Source organism: Oxyura jamaicensis, chromosome 3 (assembly GCF_011077185.1).
Source record: "Oxyura jamaicensis isolate SHBP4307 breed ruddy duck chromosome 3, BPBGC_Ojam_1.0, whole genome shotgun sequence".
In the NCBI taxonomy this organism is placed as follows: domain Eukaryota; kingdom Metazoa; phylum Chordata; class Aves; order Anseriformes; family Anatidae; genus Oxyura; species Oxyura jamaicensis.
In genome coordinates this window covers 85,157,934-85,176,456 of record NC_048895.1, presented here as the reverse complement: position 1 = coordinate 85,176,456, position 18,523 = coordinate 85,157,934, and the positions used below count along the sequence as shown (strand labels likewise).

The 18,523-nt window shown below is 37.5% G+C and overlaps 1 long non-coding RNA gene across 1 annotated transcript; it reads right to left on the bottom strand.

The window, feature by feature from the left end:
• Positions 1-4,667: 4,667 nt before the first annotated feature.
• LOC118165100 lies at positions 4,668-18,077 on the bottom strand. The gene is made up of 3 exons (XR_004749852.1): positions 18,066-18,077; positions 17,394-17,398; positions 4,668-4,732 (listed from the first exon to the last, which is right to left on the bottom strand). It is a non-coding gene; the product is annotated as an uncharacterized LOC118165100 (long non-coding RNA).
• Positions 18,078-18,523: the final 446 nt, after the last annotated feature.

Below are 18,523 nucleotides of genomic sequence, written 5' to 3'. Positions count from 1 at the left end.
GTCTTACTGAGGCCCCTGACATAATTCAGTGGGTGTCCTGATGAAATACAGGAGGACTAGACAGAATAATGGCTTTATTGAATGAGGCAGAAATCTAATTTAGTCTTTTTTTTTTTTTCTTTTTCTTTTTTTTTTGGGGGGGCCCCCCCCCTTTCTAGTTATCTAAAGCCCAAAGTATTCCACATCATGTAACATTCATCATACATCATGTAAGATTCTTATCTTTAAGACACTTTTCTTCCATGAATACTTTAAAGTCTCTGCGAATCCAAGTTAACTGTCAGCATCTCCAGCAAACATAACTCTGCACTATGAATAAGTGTCAGAAATATGTCCTCTTGCTCCTTTTTAACTTGCTGTATATTAATTATATTTCAAACTCGTTAGTTCTGGTTGTGGAGAAGACATTAATCAACCATTCCTTGTTTGCTGTCTCTGTGTCACACATGATTTTGTTTCATCCCCCTTCAGTTGTCCCTCCATGCTGAAGTCACTGTGTATTTCACTTTTCCTCATACACAAACCTCATTATATTTTACTTGCTGCTCTTATTAGTATAATTTCTGGTTGAACTGTACACCTTTTGAATGCGTAGACTAGGGCTGCACAGAGTGTTGAAGATGTTTTTCACTTTTCATAATGTTAAGGTTTCTCTTTTTCTTTTTCTCTTTTTATTTCTCTCTTTCTTTTTCTTTTTATTCTTCTATTTCTTTTTCTTTCTCTTTCTCTTTTCTCTTTTTCTCTTTTTCTTCTTCTTCTTCTTTTTTTCCCCCGTTCCTTTATTCCCAGCTCCTACATCGCACTTGAACTGCTTTGTGCTGATAAGCACCAAGTTCCCCTTTTCATCACATTGCTTTAGTCCCAAAACTCCATTCTTGAGTAGTTGCAGCTAGTGCAAAGCCTGTCTTTATGTATGCAAAATCATTTTTTTTCTTCCCCATGCAAATTATTCCCCTATACAGACTACAGTACTACTAGCACTGAAGCAGACTGGTTTTTCACTCCTCAGTTTGTTTTTATTAAATAGTATCTCAATCCCATATAAAGTATCTGTGTATGCTGTTGTATTCACCCCATCAAGATGTTGTTTAGGGAGGAAAAAACAGCACCTTGTGGAACTCTGTATGTAACAGCTAGAGTAGTATTATCCTCAGCTATAACACTGTCTGTAGCAGAGCTACCAAAATACTACAGATGGGAGTAACACATGTGCCGTAACATTATGAACTCCAGCAAGCTATTGAATTCTTTTCTGAAAAGTGTGAGAAAATTTGCATGATTCTCATCCACCAATATTAACTTATGCAAGGAACTGATTAAGCATACCAAAAAGTAGTAGTTGTTGTTTGATTGTTTTTTTGTTTGTTTGTTTTTAATGGTGAAACAATCACTCCACTTCCTGATCCTCAGGGGACAGCTAGAAGATACCTCAAGAAAAGCAAGCATAGGAAAGCTTTAACTGTGCAAGATACTAAAATTCCTGGGCTGGAGAGGAGTATTAGTCTTAAAGCACATTATAATCTTCCTCTCTTCTCTTGACAGCCCCTCCATTTACCACTGGTGATAAATAACCTGCCTTACTCTTTTATCCATAGGAGATAATCTCTTTCTCACATTTCCCTGCTATTATTCTTTCCCCAAACCCAACCTCTGCATTTTACATCTACCTTTTCCCTTTGGTGACTGAACTAACATTATCTAGTTAAATTCAAAGCAGTTTTTCTCAGCTCATATTTGGCTTTGAAATTTGCTGTTTCTAAGCATTTCTAACTCAAAGTTTACCTCTTATTTTCTAAATAAACTGGTAAGTTTGAACTTTTCCCATAAGCCTTCGCCACACCAGTATTGAGGACAGCCTGTTAATTAGTCTCCTTCCAAATGAGTGATTGTTTCCTAAGACACTAAAAATTCCTGAGCCCCCAGGTGTTTCTGGGAAGATTCTAGGTAAGAGGAACTGATCACTAAAAAGACCAAGATCATTTAACAAATCAATTACTAGTGCTAAGTCATTGCACTGTAGAGTTTCAAGGGGGGGTACACATTATTCCTCATATATATTTATGAAAAGTAATTTTAAAGGAAACATCCATATATTTGTTTGTTTTGTTTTAATATAGTGTAGCTAATTCTTCAGCTTTCTGCAGGTTTCCTCTTAGCTATGGCTGAGTTTTGCTTGCATACAGGAGCATTTATTTCTATATGAAGGGAATTTGGCTGCATGGATGCTCCCTGAAGGCTGCAAGACTGCAAGAAAAGTTCCTTTTCTTCAGGGATGATTATGTCTATTTCTTCCTTTGCTTGACATATTTACATCTTAATGAAACACAATGTTCAAAACAAATTAACCTTATCACCAGCACACCTCTCCCTGTTACTATTACTAAAGCATATTTTTAGCAAACACTACTAAAAGATATGCACATAGTACTTGTACTCCTTAGGATCAGTGCCAGAAGGCAGAAAATGTGCCTTGAGACATGTTTAGCTTCATGGACTTTTCAATTTCATCAGCTATGACAGCCTTTTGTTTACACAATTTCACAGAGAAATCCAGCTTTGAGTGACATTTTCTGTTTGGGAATATTGAAAAGTTTCCTGTGTGGACTGACATTTTGGAAGTAGAAGAATGGCTCATAACTACTGGAAGAAATCAGACAGCACAGTAGGCTTATGGAAGGACTTTCCAATACAATCTGGTGGTAAACCACATTTCATTTTTAACCCACACATCAAACTTCAGGTCAGTGATAGTGAATCATGACAAACACAGTCCTCTGCTACCTTTTCAATTTTAAAGCTGACAATGAAAAACAAAACCAAACATGGCTAGGAGCATAGCAGAAGGAATGGAAAGCAAAATTCTGCACTTTCAAAAGAATTCAGATTCAAGCAAGAGTACTGAGGTGATGAAAATAAAAGCTGAATGTTAAGACATTGTATTGTGAGTTATCCAGTGTTTCTAAGTGATTCTGCGAGATTATTACCAAAATCATTCAAAATGGCTGCTCCACAACATATCCTTTTAAGGATTATTTTAATCTTGGTTCTTAAGCTGAAGTAAACCCCTATGAGGGAAATATCTCAAAGAGGTGAGGGCTGATTAAGGTACAGATTCTCAAAGGGCTTTCCATTGCTATAGACTAACAGAGTGTGTATAGGAAACATATCTGGGCTTAATGTGGATGTGTTACTGCTTAAGAGTCTATTGAGGGGAAGGTATGTGTGACCTTTAAGGGTTACTGAGTTCTTGTACAGCATGACGTTTTGCAGATCATTTCAGCTGAACAGACCTGTTATCTGGTAGCCTCTGCTCAAGACTGTCAACTTGAATTGTTGACTAAAAAGTGCAATAAATAGCATTTCTGTCTTTAAAATAATAAAATCATAGGATTTTGGAATGGCTTGGGATGGAACAGACCTTAAATATCATCTAGTTCCAACTCCCCTGCCATGGGCAGGGATGCCACACACTAGATCAGGTTGGATAGGGCCCTGGACAGCCTGGTCTTGAACACCTCCAGGGATGGGCCAACCTGTTCCAGTGTCTCACCACCTTCTATATGAAGAACTTCCTCCTAATATCTCATATTAATCTCCCCTCTTTTAGTTTCCTTGTTCTATCATTATTTGCTTAAATAAAAACAAACAAACAAACAAACAAAACTGTATTTTTTATGAGCACCCTTTAAGTATTGAAAGGTTGCAACAAGGTGTCCCTGGAGCCTTCTCTTCTTCACACTGAACATCCCCAGCTCCCCAAACATTTCTTCACAGGAGAGATACTCTTTAATATATTTGTGACCCTCCTCTGGACCTAATCTAACAGATTCATATCCTTCTCGAGCTGGTGGCCCCAGACCTGGATGCAATGTTCCAAGTGCTCCAATGCTCCAATGCTTCACAAGGACAGGGTAGAGGAAGACAAAATATTTCTAGGTTCACCTATGCAAAGTCAAATTTTTCAGGTAGGGGTTTGTCTGTTTGCTTTATTCCTTTCTTGTGTGTGCCACGGCAGAAGGTCTCTGTGGAGTCATTCTGTAGCAGGTACAGTACTTAAAATGTTGTGACCATTCTTACACTTACAGATAATTTGGACCAAAATTATCAAGCATGGTTGAAAGGAACAGTAGTGGTTTGAGGTAGAAAATTGGAAGAAATGAACAGTGGAAATGAACAGTTGTTGTGGTTTAACCCGGCCGGCAACTAAACACCACACAGCCATTCGCTCACCCTCCCCCCTCCCTCTCTGGGATGGGGGAGAGAAACGAGAAAAAACTGAAACCTGTGGGTTGAGATAGAGACAGTTTATTAGGACAGAAAAATAAAATAATAATAATAATATGTACAAAACAAGTGATGCACAATGCAATTGCTCACCACCTGCTGACCAATGCCCAACCTATCCCCAAGCAGCCCCCCCACCCCCCACCCCGGCTAGCCACCCCTAGATATTGTTTAGCATGATGTCAGATGGTATGGAATACCCCTCTGGCCAGTTTGGGTCAGCTGTCCTGGGTCTGTCCCCTCCCAGCTCTTGCTGCACCCCCAGCCTGCCCGCTGGCAGGACAGAGTGAGAAACTGAAAAGTCCTTGCTTAGTGTAAGCACTGCTCTACAACAAGTAAAACATCAGTGTGCTATCAACATTAGTCTCATTCTAAATCCAAAACATAGCATCCTACCAGCTGCTGGGAGGAAAATTAACTCTCATAAATAAAACCAGGACAACAGTCACTTGTCTAGTAAGAACCTGAGTAATGGTTTCCCTTGAAATATTTAGCAGGAAGAATATTGTCAAATATTTGCTCAGTTATATGAAAGAAATAGAAGAACAAAGCATTGAAGAAGTATCTGTTGTGAAGAACAAAAGCGACTATTTTCCCTGATTCTTCTCTCCCTCCTTTCTTCCTGCTTCCTGTTTATGATTTGATAATTTATTGGCCCAAATCATTTATTTCCAGGTAGTTTCTCCTTTGTTTGTTCAGTTTGTTTGTTTATTCATTTTGTAGCAGTAGATGTAAAATCACAGAGGTACACAGTTATTTCACTACACAAAATTGAAGCTCCTTTCTATTTCTATCATTACTGGCATTAATAAGTTTCTGTACTGTTTGCAAGTATTTTAACCTACAATCTAGTTTGTCTCAAAAGTGAAGACCTTGAAATACCATGCAGTTGGTTGCAACACTGTAAGGTTCTTGGTGATTTCTTGCTATCATGCTATGAAAGTGACTGCCAGGAACTTAATTTTATTAAGCAGCTGCAGGTTTTAACAACACAGCTGTTAGGAATGGTAATTGCTAGAAACTAGAAGGGAAACAAAATAAATCAAAACAACAAAATAAAAACAAACCAACAAAGATTGCTTACTGTCTATTTCAATAGAAAATTAAACTTGTGTTGAAATGTACCTGATGACTCCAAAACCTTACTCCCATTTGAAGTGTCAGTCAGTCCTTGAACCTTTTAAGACTTTGGATGTCACTAAAAGATGTTGGAGAATTGGACTAAAAATATTGGAGAATCTTAGAACAATTTAGACGTGAAAAGACCTTTAAGATCATCAAGTCCAACCATCCAGCTAACATTAAAAGTTCACTGCTAAGTATTCCACACATCTCTTAAATACTTCCAGCAATGGGGACTCCACCACTTCCCTGGACAGCCTGTTCCAATGCTTGATCACCTTTTCTGTGAAGAAGTTCTTCCTGATATCCAATCTAAACCTCCCCTGGTGCAACTTGAGGCCATAGTTTCATGTCCTATCAGTTGTCACTTGAGAAAAGAGACCTGTACCCTCCTTGCTGCAACCTCCTTTAAGGTAGTTGTAAAGGGCAACGAGGTATTCACTGGGCTTCCTTTTCTCCAGACTAAACAGCTCCAGTTCCCTCAGAAGCTCTTCATATTTCTTGCTTTCTAGTCCTGCTTTGTTAGTCTTCTCTGCACATGCTCGAGCAACTCAGCATCCTTCTTGTACTAAGAGGGAGAAAACTAAACACAATACTCAAGATGTGGTCTCAAGATGTGAAGTACAGTGGGGCAATCATTTCCCTAGTCCTGCTGGCCACCCTATTTCTGATGCAGTACAGGATGCCATTGGCCTTCTTGGCCACATGGGCAGACTTTTGGCTCATGTTCACCTGGCTAGCATCCAATACCCCCAGGTCCTTTTCTGCTGGGCAATTTTCTAACCACTCTTCCCCAAGCCTGTATTACTGCATAGGGTTGTTATGACCCAAGTGCAGCACCTGACACGTAGCCTTGCTGAATGTCATGTGTTTGGACATGGCCCATTCACCCAGCCTAACTAGATCCCTTTGTAGGTCCTTCCTACCCTCAAGCAGATCAACAGTCCCACCACACTTGGTGTTGTCTGCAGACTTAATGAGGGTGCACTCGATCCCCTCATCAGTATCATTGAAAAAGATATTAAACAAAACTGACCCCAATACTGAACCCTGGGGAACACCAGTTGAGAACAGCCACAAGGAAACTGAACTTGCTCAAAACCTCCAGGTGTTCAGATTCCAATAGCTTGTGTCAGATTACATTTTCTCTTGAAACAGCTGTCTTTGGTGACAAGAGCTGTTTAGTTTCTATGGTGTTTAGATGAGAGTCACTGTCCATGTGACAGCACTTACAAATGCAAACCATGTATTTCAAGTTCACATGACATTTCCAGAACTTAGGAACGTGGTGTATCAGATTTCATTTTTCTTATCAGGACAACAACATCAGCAAAAATTTTGAATTCTCCCCTAAGGACACGTGTCTTTCTCTTCAGTAAAAAAAGGAAGAGTTAGCAACAAATCTGAAGCAAATCGTGCATTATTTCATCTTCTTTTCATCAAGATCTGCTTATTAATTATATATTTCTCAGCACACATTTGACCTGAGATCCACACTGGTATAGAAATATATATATATACATATACATATATATTTTTTTCCTAATGTTGTCTTGTATATTTTAGTTTCAAAAAATACATTTTCTCCTCCAAATCTCGCATAACCAAACCTCGTACAAAGCCATGCAGTCATTTCTTGAGTCCTGTAAACCAGTAATTCTGTACATCGTGTTGATATATCTACAAGTATGGTGGTGTTTAATACTTCATTCACAGGGCTTGATTACTATTTCCCAACTTACATTAAAGTTCCTTTGTCTATTTTATATTCAGAAGTGACTACATTACTGACTCAAGACTTATCTGGCTGGAATATTAACTTTCCCTGCATCAGCCCATACAGTGCTGTGCTCTGCACTTGGAGCTAGAACAGCAGTGGTATCACACCGGTGTTGTGTCTGCTGCTGAGCAGCGCTGGCACAGCATCAGGACTTTCTCTAACCCTCCTAGGGGGTGGGCAAAAAAGTGAGAAAGAAACATCACCAGGGCAGCTGACCTAAACCAACCAAAGAGATATTCCATACCAGATGATGTCACACTCAGCAATAAAAGGTGGAAAAAGGAAGAAGGGGGGAGGGGTGGGCTCTCGTTGAGAAAACGTCTGTCCTCCTCCCAGACACCAGCTACGTGCGTTGAGGCCCTGCTTCAAGGACGTGGCCAAGCATTGCTCATTTGTGGGAAGTAGAGAGTAATTTCTTTCCTCTGCACTTCCACATAGCCTTTACTCGTTTTGTTTTGTTATTCCCTTTCCCCCTCCTTCTTCCCCTTTCCCTTTTTTCCCTTTAGTTGATTTGTTTAATTAATAATAATATTTCCTTAATATTTTTTTTTCTCTTTAATTAAATTATCCTTATCTCAGCCCGTGAGTTGTTCTTTCCTTTAGTTCTTCCCCTCCTCATCTGAGGAGGGGGAGTGAGAGAGCAGTTGTGGTGTTCAGCTGCCTAGCACGGTAAAATCACCACACTATTCCAATGAAAATATTACATTCTGAGAATATTATATTCTGAGAAGAGCCCATTAAAATAGCAGTATGTTATACATTCCAAGTGGCACTAGACTGGCAAAAGAAAGGGTGACAAGGTATATCAAAAAGGAAGGTTGAATTATATGAATTTAGTTGGTAAGAGGCCTTGATGTTTTTTCCAAATATTTTTATAGTATTGTAATCAAAGTATTAAACTTTTCATTTATAATGTAAATAAAAGTATTAGTACATCTTGACAAATGTCACTACTGAATCAGTTTTTTTTGTTTGTTTGTTTGTTTGTTTTTGTTTTTTGAAAATAGGAGAGGGTATAAGCTCCTCTTGTAGAACTAGAAATAAGGAGGACCGGACTTATCTACCTGGGGGAAGGGCCACTCCACATATCAGAAATGGAAGTGGTGTAATGATCTGTTTGGACACAGAAGACTGTTTTCTTAATTGGATATGAAGTAGTAAAGCCTTATTTCATCTTTTTTTGGGAATATAGAAAAGTGATAAAGCATATCCCTTCAAAACATTTTTTATTTTAAAAACTTTTACCAGGTTTGGTTCTTAATGCAGGTATTTTGATGATTTATAAATTCCCTGTGATCTTAATGGTGCCATAAATATAAAAGTGATAAAATATGCAAATTAATGAATGTTTAACCAATTGAATAAAGTACCCCACATGTAAAAATAAATTATGACCCAGCTGAGCTGTAAGTGAATATGTAAATTAAATGGTTTGGGTTATGAAAAGACATGCATAAGAAGTGATTACTTCTCGCTTTCCATAAGCTGACACTTTTAAAATCCCTTGGCTCTCAAAGATTTTTCAAGCCAATATTATGAGAATGAAAGGGATAGCAAACTGCTAGCAAGTTTTTGCTCTGTTAGAGATCTTCTTTGGATCACTTAATAAGCAAAGGTAATATTCCTGTTTGAGTTCTGTTCAAAAAGTTTTTTTTATATATATATAAAAAAAAAATAGTGTGACAGATAAGGAAGGAACCTAACAGAAATGATAAACGCAAATTGGTCTCAACATGAACTCAATTTAAAATGATGGTCAATGTAATAAGTGCTTCCCACAATGCATGTGAATTGTAAATCTTATGTTGTCAAAGTAAACAATGTCTGGCTTACAAACCCTGTCAACTGGCAAGAGAAGACCCAAGAGGAAATACTATGGACAGTAGTCTAAAAGGGCTTCTCACAATAGAAGTGGCACATGGACCCCCTGGGGAATTCCAAGTCAAGATTGTGTCCCTCCTACATCAGTCCACACAGGGGGCAGAAGAGCTGTATTGTGTTACCACAATTCAGTCCTTAATTTAATATTTATCTTGCTTTTTTACTTCTCTTTCTCATTTCTCTTTTCTTCTCTTTCTTGGAACTATGAACTTCCTTAAATCAATCAACAGACACCAAACTAAGCTACCAAGGAAACAACCTGCAAATTTAGCCAGTGTTCTTTCTGAAAAAGAGCTGAAAATTTCTGAAGTGGACATAAGCAGATTTGTGACAACTCTGAACTATGTTCACACATGCTGATTAAGCATTTTTTCAGGCTTCAAACAATGTGTATAAAAATAGTCTCTCAGCTTGCTTTGATGGGTTCTTGATAGCACACCCAATCTCAACGCACAGCCTTGTTCCCTCAGCTATCCCCACCACGCAAGTTTCCTTTACACCTCTGACTAACTCAGCTTTCTGCAGGAAGGATTGGCTGAGAAGTCCTGTACACCTACTCTCATGGTCTCATCCAGACAGACCTGGCAGGAAATTTGAAGTTCTCCAGGAACCATACGGAGATACTGAAACTTGCCTGAAAATGAGATTGCTGCCTTATGGCTTCAGTCAGAACATTTTTTGAGGGGGTGTGGATTGCAAGAGGGGTTGTGAACAATGCCAAAGCTAGACATAGAAATGAAATGAGAGATAAAAGTCACACTGTACTAATCAGCAATCCATTCAGATACTTCAAAAATTAAGAAGCTAAGTAGAGCATACTGATTGAGAGAGAGAGAGGTAGTTAATAAAGGAAGCTTCCACAGTAGCAAGTTTTTGTGTCTGATTAAGAATTTGTGAGGCCACAGATTCCTTTTTTTTAAAATATATATATATATATATATATAATTCCTATTTCCCTCAACAGCCTTGGCAATCCCAAAGGCTTCTTAATACTAAAGAACTGTATAAGAAACTACTCTGCTTGCTTAATAGACCCTGTTCATGTTGGATTGTGATTTACCTCCACAGAAAAGAAAATGACATTCTTTTTGGAGTGTTTGGATCATTGCTCACTGTGGACTAGAACAGTAGAACACAGAACTGGTTAGAAAGTACCAGCTGTAATTATGTTTTGCATAAAGCGCGTTTTATATGTGGAGCATATGAGCAGTGCAGAACGTATTCTCCCACAAAGCAGAAAGGAATAAATGTATTTAAATATGGAGCTAGCAAAAATGTGGAGGGAAAAAATAGATTTCACTAGCAATATAGCAGAATTTCACTTTTTATTATAAGTGTAGAGTGCTGTGAGGTTTTACTGGATGTCTTAGTCAACTGCCTTTAGCAGAAAAGCCTCGTGAAGAACTCTAATCTCACTCATACATCTTAATTCCTTTAAATCAAGCAATGGCTTTCATTGTACTTGAAAATAGGTACATGCAACATATTCCTGAGTTGTCAATAATAGTAATCTTTTTAACAAATGGGAAATTTTAGTGAGTCCTCAAGAAATTACATGATCAAACCTTCACATTTCCGTATGAGTATTTGGCTAATTATGAGGCTCTGATCCAAAAATCAAAATCATTTTTTTTTTATATATTTTTTTAATTTTTTTTCCATCATGGATTTCAACCACAAAGAGAAAGAGAACAAAAGTAATGAAATTTCAGTTCCTGAAACTTGTAATTTTGGTCACTGGGTGAGGGGATAGAAATGATCATGTTTTTTACTTAAGTATTTATTTGCATGTGTGCCTCATGTCCCTAAAAAGGATTATGCCGTGGTGCTCGCAGCACCATCCAAGACTGAAATCTGTAAATCTGGGATTTAGCTTTAGATGCATACTTTTTAGACATTCAGTGATATTTTATAGCAGAAATATTTGAGAACAGGGGTTAAGATATTTATATTCTCTCCTTTAATCTGTTACTTTACATTTTGGTGTTGCAGTGAAGGTAAACTGCCTCCCTTTCAGATATGAGAAGTCAATCTCTAGTCCTTTTGGTTATTGATACGTATACTAAATACATTCTAAAGCTGTTGTTAAAATATCTAAGCAAGGCTCCAGCTGAGGAAGGCATAACATTTGCATGATTCTTTCAAAGTTCATATATTTAATCTTCACAAGGACTCAGTTCTCTAAGACTCATCACCCAATTCAGCTCAACAAAATTTTAGTTTAACTTCAGGCCAAAATCTGACATTGGCACTTAGGTCAAGCTTCACTGATTTCAAGAGGAAATCTGGCAATTGGAGCTTGACTTCTAAACTTGTCTTTCCTTTTGTCCTCATCAACAATGGTAGGCACAATTTTGTTCTGTGTAATTGCAGACATAAATAATGTCAATTATCTCTCTGACTGCTTGATTGTACTGCCCAATCAGGATAATGTCTGTCTGATAATATTAATGTCTATACCTCATAATGTTTGAAAAATTGCAGCTAAGTTTATTTGACCACAAAAAGATTGCCTTTAGTGACTTGTCTGAGTCACTAAGATGGTATCCTATATCACTCTTTTCTCCTTCCAGCTCTTCACACTCTTTATTTTACTTTTCTCTTTGAATTTCATCAGAAGCATCTCTGGAATCTCTTTCCACTTATTCAGATGCTAGTTAATATAGAGAGAATGCAAAATTTAATTTCAAAAATACCCTAATACCTTCCCTATTTTGTTTGTGTTTCTGCAGATAAATTCAGGCTTATGTTGGTCTTTTTCTTGCTAAAATACAGTTTCCCGGTGAAAATAAATAAATAAATAAATAAATAAATAAATAAATAAATAAATAAATAAAACCACTCATGTTAAATTCCCTACCTCTACTAAGCTATTAGCTTTCAGAAGAAAAATGTGTTTTGATGAATTACAGTCATACAAGAATAGTAGAATAATTACATGAGAATAATGCATTAATACTTCTACATTTATCTTACAGACCGTGCAGAACAATTATGCTTCTTAAATCTCAGGGGATCAGGGACATACAATTAAAAGAATAATTCTTCTCTATTTGCTCCACCATCTATTTACAGCTATAATAATTTGTACACAGTACATGGAGGTCTTTATTACACCTACAGGCTATTTTCATTCTATGCTGCTTAAATAGTAACATTACTAATGCAAAAACTTACTTTGCATTGTTTGAGAGTTGTGATCTTTAGAGGCACTTAATAACATTTCTGTTTTCCATCTTCAAGATTAAAAGCATATGGATATTACCACTTTAGTATGCATAAGACAATCTAAGAGAAAATAAGTCTTTTTTGGTCAACACTTAGTAATTACCTGAAATGTTTCTTATATAAAAACAAACAAACAAAGACTGTACATATGCATAATGGCTTGTCACAGTACCCTACCTTATAACCTCATGTTCTTTATGAGTATTCTTTTCACTATTTTTTCTGAGGTAGTACTGTACTGTTTCATCTGTAAAAGTAACATGTTACCTGTTCATTTGTCCTGCTGTTAACAGATACTGAATACTGTGAGGTACTTAGCTGGGCAATATGCTTGTATTAATGTGTTCATTATTACCTATTAAATTAATAAGGACTTGAAACTTGGATATCAGATATTATGAAAATGATAGTAATAAAAGTAGCATCAGGGATTTGGATTCCTGCTTGTGTTGCAGAGACCCATCTCCCTGCCTGTAGTAAGAAGAGAGCTAGAATGTCTTTCCTATGTTGATATATTACTGTGGTCCTCAAAGCAGCCTAGGCAGAGGACACTGTTGCAATACTAGTTTAAGAGTTACACAGAGAGATTTTAAATCAATTCTCTTAAATTTAATCTTTTTCTGTTCCCTGACAACAAGGGAGTTGGGCCTTACTGACTTAACACTGCCTAAATGAGGCTACTTGTAACACCTCAGATCAGGTGAGAAAGAGAGCTTCTGACAGGAAAGATCTTGTGGATTCCTGAGACTCAACTACTTTCAGGATTTAAATGTAAACCACAACCAGTCTCAAAGCTGAGCAGGTCATCAGCTTGGTATCCTTCCAGACTATCTGCATATTGGCATGTAGGAAAGTGCAGTCAAATTTTGATAACACCTTGATAAGGTAAGATCTAAGTTTCTGTAATCATAGAGTGTGATTGCTCTTAATCTGCCTCATTAATGGGTAAAATATATTAATACATGCCTTAGCTAGAGAGTTTTAGGAGGTCCCATTTTCACCTGGGGCATGAAAGTTGAGTTCATGCCCCAGCTGAGTTCATAATTAAGCTGATGAACTCCAATAGCTCAAAAATGTTGTCACTGTAAAGCAGAAATGTTTAATACTGTGTTTGCACCCTTTCTACACCAAAGCATTATTCAGATTAATTCTTTCAGCTTATCTCCACTTCTAGTTTTCTCTTAATCATTCTCAGAAAAAGAAAAAAAATAAAGATACAACAAGAAGAAATAAATTTTCTCGGAGAGGGAGGCACATGAAATAATAAAAAAAGACATCAATAACTACCATTTTGACTTCTTTAGCTGGCAGTTCTTGCTCCACTTGTGCACATTTATAGAGGTGAATGTCGCAGTGGGTGGTGCAGAATGTGAGCCCTGATTCTGGTGCTCCACCCAAAGACCATACAGCAGCACACCAACAGAAAGCCCGTCACCTTATTCTTCACTATGCTTATGCTACGGCAGCCTGTCACCTCCTTTGTACATCAAGAAAGAGATCATGGAAGGAGAACAAAGCAGAGTCTGAAAGAATGTCTTCTTGCTTTCTTGCTTTTCAAAGGCTATACAATTTGTCTTGGAAATAAATACAAGTGTTGCTACTCCCTGTTAGCACTTCTCCCCTGTCTCCCTGAAGAGTGAAAGAAGTAGAAACTAAAGCTGTATTATTTTGACTGGATTTTAAAATAGCTAGTGCAATTAGTCCAAACTACTATTGCAAGAAAACACATACATTAGTCAAATAACATCTGCCATTCAGTGCCTAAGCCTAAACATGAGCTGTGTATCCAAAAGCTCTTCTAGCAATTTCAGTGTAGTTTAATATCACCAGCACTGAAGTATGCAAACAAAAGCAGATTAGTTCCAAAACAATAGCAGTGTTGATATTTCTCCTGTTTTTATTTAGGATCTATGGGTCATCTGCAACATTTTTGAGAATAAGGTCTCTTGTAGAACCAACATTAGTGGGACTCATACTATGGGTTAATTTCACACATCCTGGACATAATTTACACCAATGTATTTAATGTATTTTAAGGACATCATATGAAGATTGAAGTTTTTGTTGTGTATTTAGGCTGATTTTTGTATTCACTGGGTGCTGTCACTGAAGTATTAATCATCAGTGAATGGAAGCAAATATCAGTTAGCTATATTAAATTTCCAGTAACTTAAATATATGTTTTTTTCAAAATGGGAAATTATTGGGATGGAGTTACACTTTTTTTTTTTTCTTTTTTTTTGTAAAAAAATTTGTAAATTCTTTGTAAATTTACTTTGTAAATTATTTTAAAGCATTTTAATCCAAGACTCACGGATGAGTGCTTCAGTAGGCTTATAGGACATATATTGTGTGAAGTAGCCTTGTGTGACAAGTCCATGTTCTAGATAATGGGTCTCCATTTTCTGAGACAGGACCCTTAAATAGTATTTCAGCTTTAGCATCTGAAAACTGAGATATCATATAAACATGTCATATGATGATATCCTGAAGTGCAGTGTATGATTGATCCCCTGTGAGTTCCAACCTCATTGCACAGTGCTAAGGCGCATGGAGCAGGGACTGTCCTTTGCTTTATGCCTGCATGGTGCCCTGAGGTGTTAGAGAAGAACAAACTGTCAGGCAGATTGTGGCAAGTGCATTATTTCAGTGCTCAACAAATATTCCGTACTGATACCCTTGAGATCATTAGAGAATGGAAGAAGGAAGAATATATGACATCTTCATGCTTCTAGTCCCTTCCTGGGATGTTCTGGGGTAGCTGTAGGATATTACAAATTGTGGACCACAATTTTGTAACACGAGGAAAAGAGATATAGCTCTCCCACTTTTCTTCTTGGGGGGAGATGGGGGAAGAGGTAGGGATCAGAGTACTGACTTTTTTTTTTTTTCTTTTTTCTTTTCTTTTTTTTTTTTTTTCAGTTCTATGCTGAAACATTGTATTGTTTCTGAAATGAAATGAAGAGCCTATGGAGACTATTCTTATCCCATTGCAAATTAATAGCCTACCTTCCTGGTTTCTTTTATCTTTAAACTGTGGATTTAAAGACTTTTTCTGATTCTCTTAAGGTATGCTGGTGTAAGATATGTGCTAAATGTACTGTTTCAGAGTCTTTTTTTTTTTTTTTTTTTTTTTTTCCTGCTTTACTTATCTGTATAAACACAGCCTTTGAGACCTGACACAGACAGGATATGAGAGTCATGTGTATAGTGATCTCTCTTTGATATATATCACAACATGAGGAAGAGAACCAAGCTGGCCTTGCAGCTGAAGTGATTTGGAAAGTGGGAGCTCTTTGCTGTCTGAGAGCTCCTCCCCAAAAAGATGTATTACTTCCTTCCAAATTCTGCCAAAGTTCTTTTAATTAATGCTTGTTTGCTTAACTCACTACTCAAGAGTAGAAGACTTGTTTGCTATTGAGACTTGCTCAATTTTGTTTGATTGCTGACTTTGTTACTGCTCTATTTCTGGTAGATGTTTTGCAGAAATCATCAGCTGACCCTTAGAAAAGTGGTAGCAAGAAACCATTATTTTGAAGGACACATTAATTTTATATGGGATTATAGGATTTATCATTGATAGTATATAAAATGTGAACAGAAAGTTATACAGAGAAGGTATGGGAAAACAATAATCAAATAACTCCTGGTAAATGATGCTGAGGAATCAGTGGTTTAATGCTACTGCCTGTCATTTCTGGCTATCAAATCTTCTGCATGCTCAGTGTTATTAACAACCTTTGCTCAGTAACCACCAAACACTGAAATAATAGAGAATATTATGGGGTATACTGGAAATATTAGCAGAGTCATGCAATCAAATTTATTATACTGTGGTGAGTTCACTCTCCCAGTAAAGTCACTCCCACATTTTTTATGAAATAAAAGTGGCATAATATGTTAAGTATTTCAGTTTCCTAGTAGGACAACACCAAAAATGAAAAACATAAACATAGAATCACAGAATAGTCTAGGTTGGAAGAGACCTCCAAGATCACCGAGTCCAACCTCTGACATAGCACTAACAAGTCCTCCACTAACCCTATCACTAAGCTCTACATCTAAACGTCTTTTAAAGACCTCCAGGGATGGTGCCTCAACCACTTCCCTGGGCAGCCCATTCCAATGCCTAACAACCCTTTCAGTAAAGAACTTCTTCCTAATATCCAACCTAAACCTCCCCCGGTGCAACTTTAGTCCATTCACCCTAGTCCTGTCACCAGGCATGTGGGAGAATAGACCAGCCCCCACCTTGCTACAGCCTCCTTTAATGTACCTATAGAGAGTGATAAGGTCACCCCTGAGCCTTCTCTTTTCCAGGCTGAACAAGCCCAGCTCCCTCAGCCGCTCCTCGTAAGACTTGTTCGCTAGATCCTTCACCAGCCTTGTTGCCCTTCTCTGGACTTGCTTGAGCACCTCAATGTCCTTCTTGTAGTGAGGGGAGGGGAGGAGGGGAAGTCGGCAGAGGTAACAGGGGACAGGTGGGTATGTAACTCAGGTAATTTCATTTCATATTACATTACAGCAGAAATGTGCAGTCATTGAACAATATACACCTGACATTCTACCCTGTTATAATTGTATAGATAAATTCATACTTCACTAAAACAGTAGCTTTGTCTAAAGGTACAGTAAACACACTCATATTGGTGGCTCTTTATTGTCCCTGTATGTTGTTCCTGTGGTCAAAAGCCACAAATGTTACTTGTATGTATTTATTTATTTATTTTCTGAAATAATGCTGTAACCATGTGAAGCCCATCAAACTGGTTTTGAAGGCCTTTTTTCAATAGTTTTAAACTGAAGGATTGCATTGGAAGTATATGGGGGGATCCAAAACCATATAATCTATACCATATTTGTAATGGTGCTTGGCACATAATGGCCCCTGAACTGGGCCCAAGGATTCCATCAGAGGGTACTTGTTGCATCATCTAAATTATGCCTGCTGTGCTCAGTTTTCCTCCACTCCCTGTTTATTTAGTTATGTAAATATAGTCATAGGAGTCCAGCTGCTGTGTTGTAGCCCCCTTCTAGAACTACACAATCTATCTTAGCATCTCCAGAACCATATTTTTTTCCTGTAGAGAGGCCACACACAACCTATCTTAGCATCTCCATGACCATTTTTTCCTGCAGAGAGTTTACATGGATTCATACACTATTATATCCGTGGTGCACCGGAGTCAGATGGGTCTGTATTCCACTGTATTTGCCACTGACTTGCTGTTAGTCTGCAGATGCTTTGGGTAGTTCTTAATTTTTAATACAGTTTGGTCATATAAACAGTCCACACAAAATCCCCATCACATAAGTAAGATATATTTGACATCATTTCTTTCTTCTCAAGAAGCCTGTTTCCCAGGAGCTCTGTCATATTAGTGAGGCAGATTCAAGTTTTTCTTTAATGCATAAGCTTCCCCCAATGTTTGCCTTAATGCAGTTGTAATTTTATCTTTAAGCAGTTCTCAATAGAAATGCATCAGAATATAACAAGACCTGAATACTGATTGTGTATAACCTGGCACAGACCCTTAACTTGAGTCGGCTCCATGCTCTCCAGCGGATACCTTTACATGCCCTCAGTCTTCTCCTGTCTTCCAAGAGGAGCTGCTTTTCCTATCCTTCTTCCTTTCTTGTCTGCACACTACCTAGTTTGTATGTCATACAACCAATTCCTTCAAAAAGAGTGTACCTCATGTTTTCTGTCAACACCAATTTTCTCTGAGCATAATACAGTTTTGAGCAAGACATTCAATTTAACTGGAACACAGACTAGAAATTCCTGTGGCCTTTCAAAGCTCCAATCAATTTAAACAAAAATATTTTTAAAACTTTGTGGTTATGAAGAGGTGAAACATTTCTGAATTATACATTTTCAAATACTTGCTGTGTTGGGATGGGGCCTACTAGCTCCTGTCCACAGCACTGATCAGTGAGGATTACTTGGAAATCTCACCAAGTTCTGCCAATGAGTTTTGTTTTATGGCATCTGACTTCTATATAGGCTTGTAAAATCTGCATTGCTCAAACATAAGCATTTGCAAAATCTCCACCCTTAGGAAGCCTGTTTAATTAGAGTGACATTGAAAAAAACTAATAACTTGCCAGATTCTGTTATTCACATTTTGGTTTTCCAATAAGGAATGTAGATTTTTATACCTGAATCTCATTTTTAATAAGTCAGAAAACAAAGAGAGAAAACAGAAGGAATTCCCCTTCTGAGTA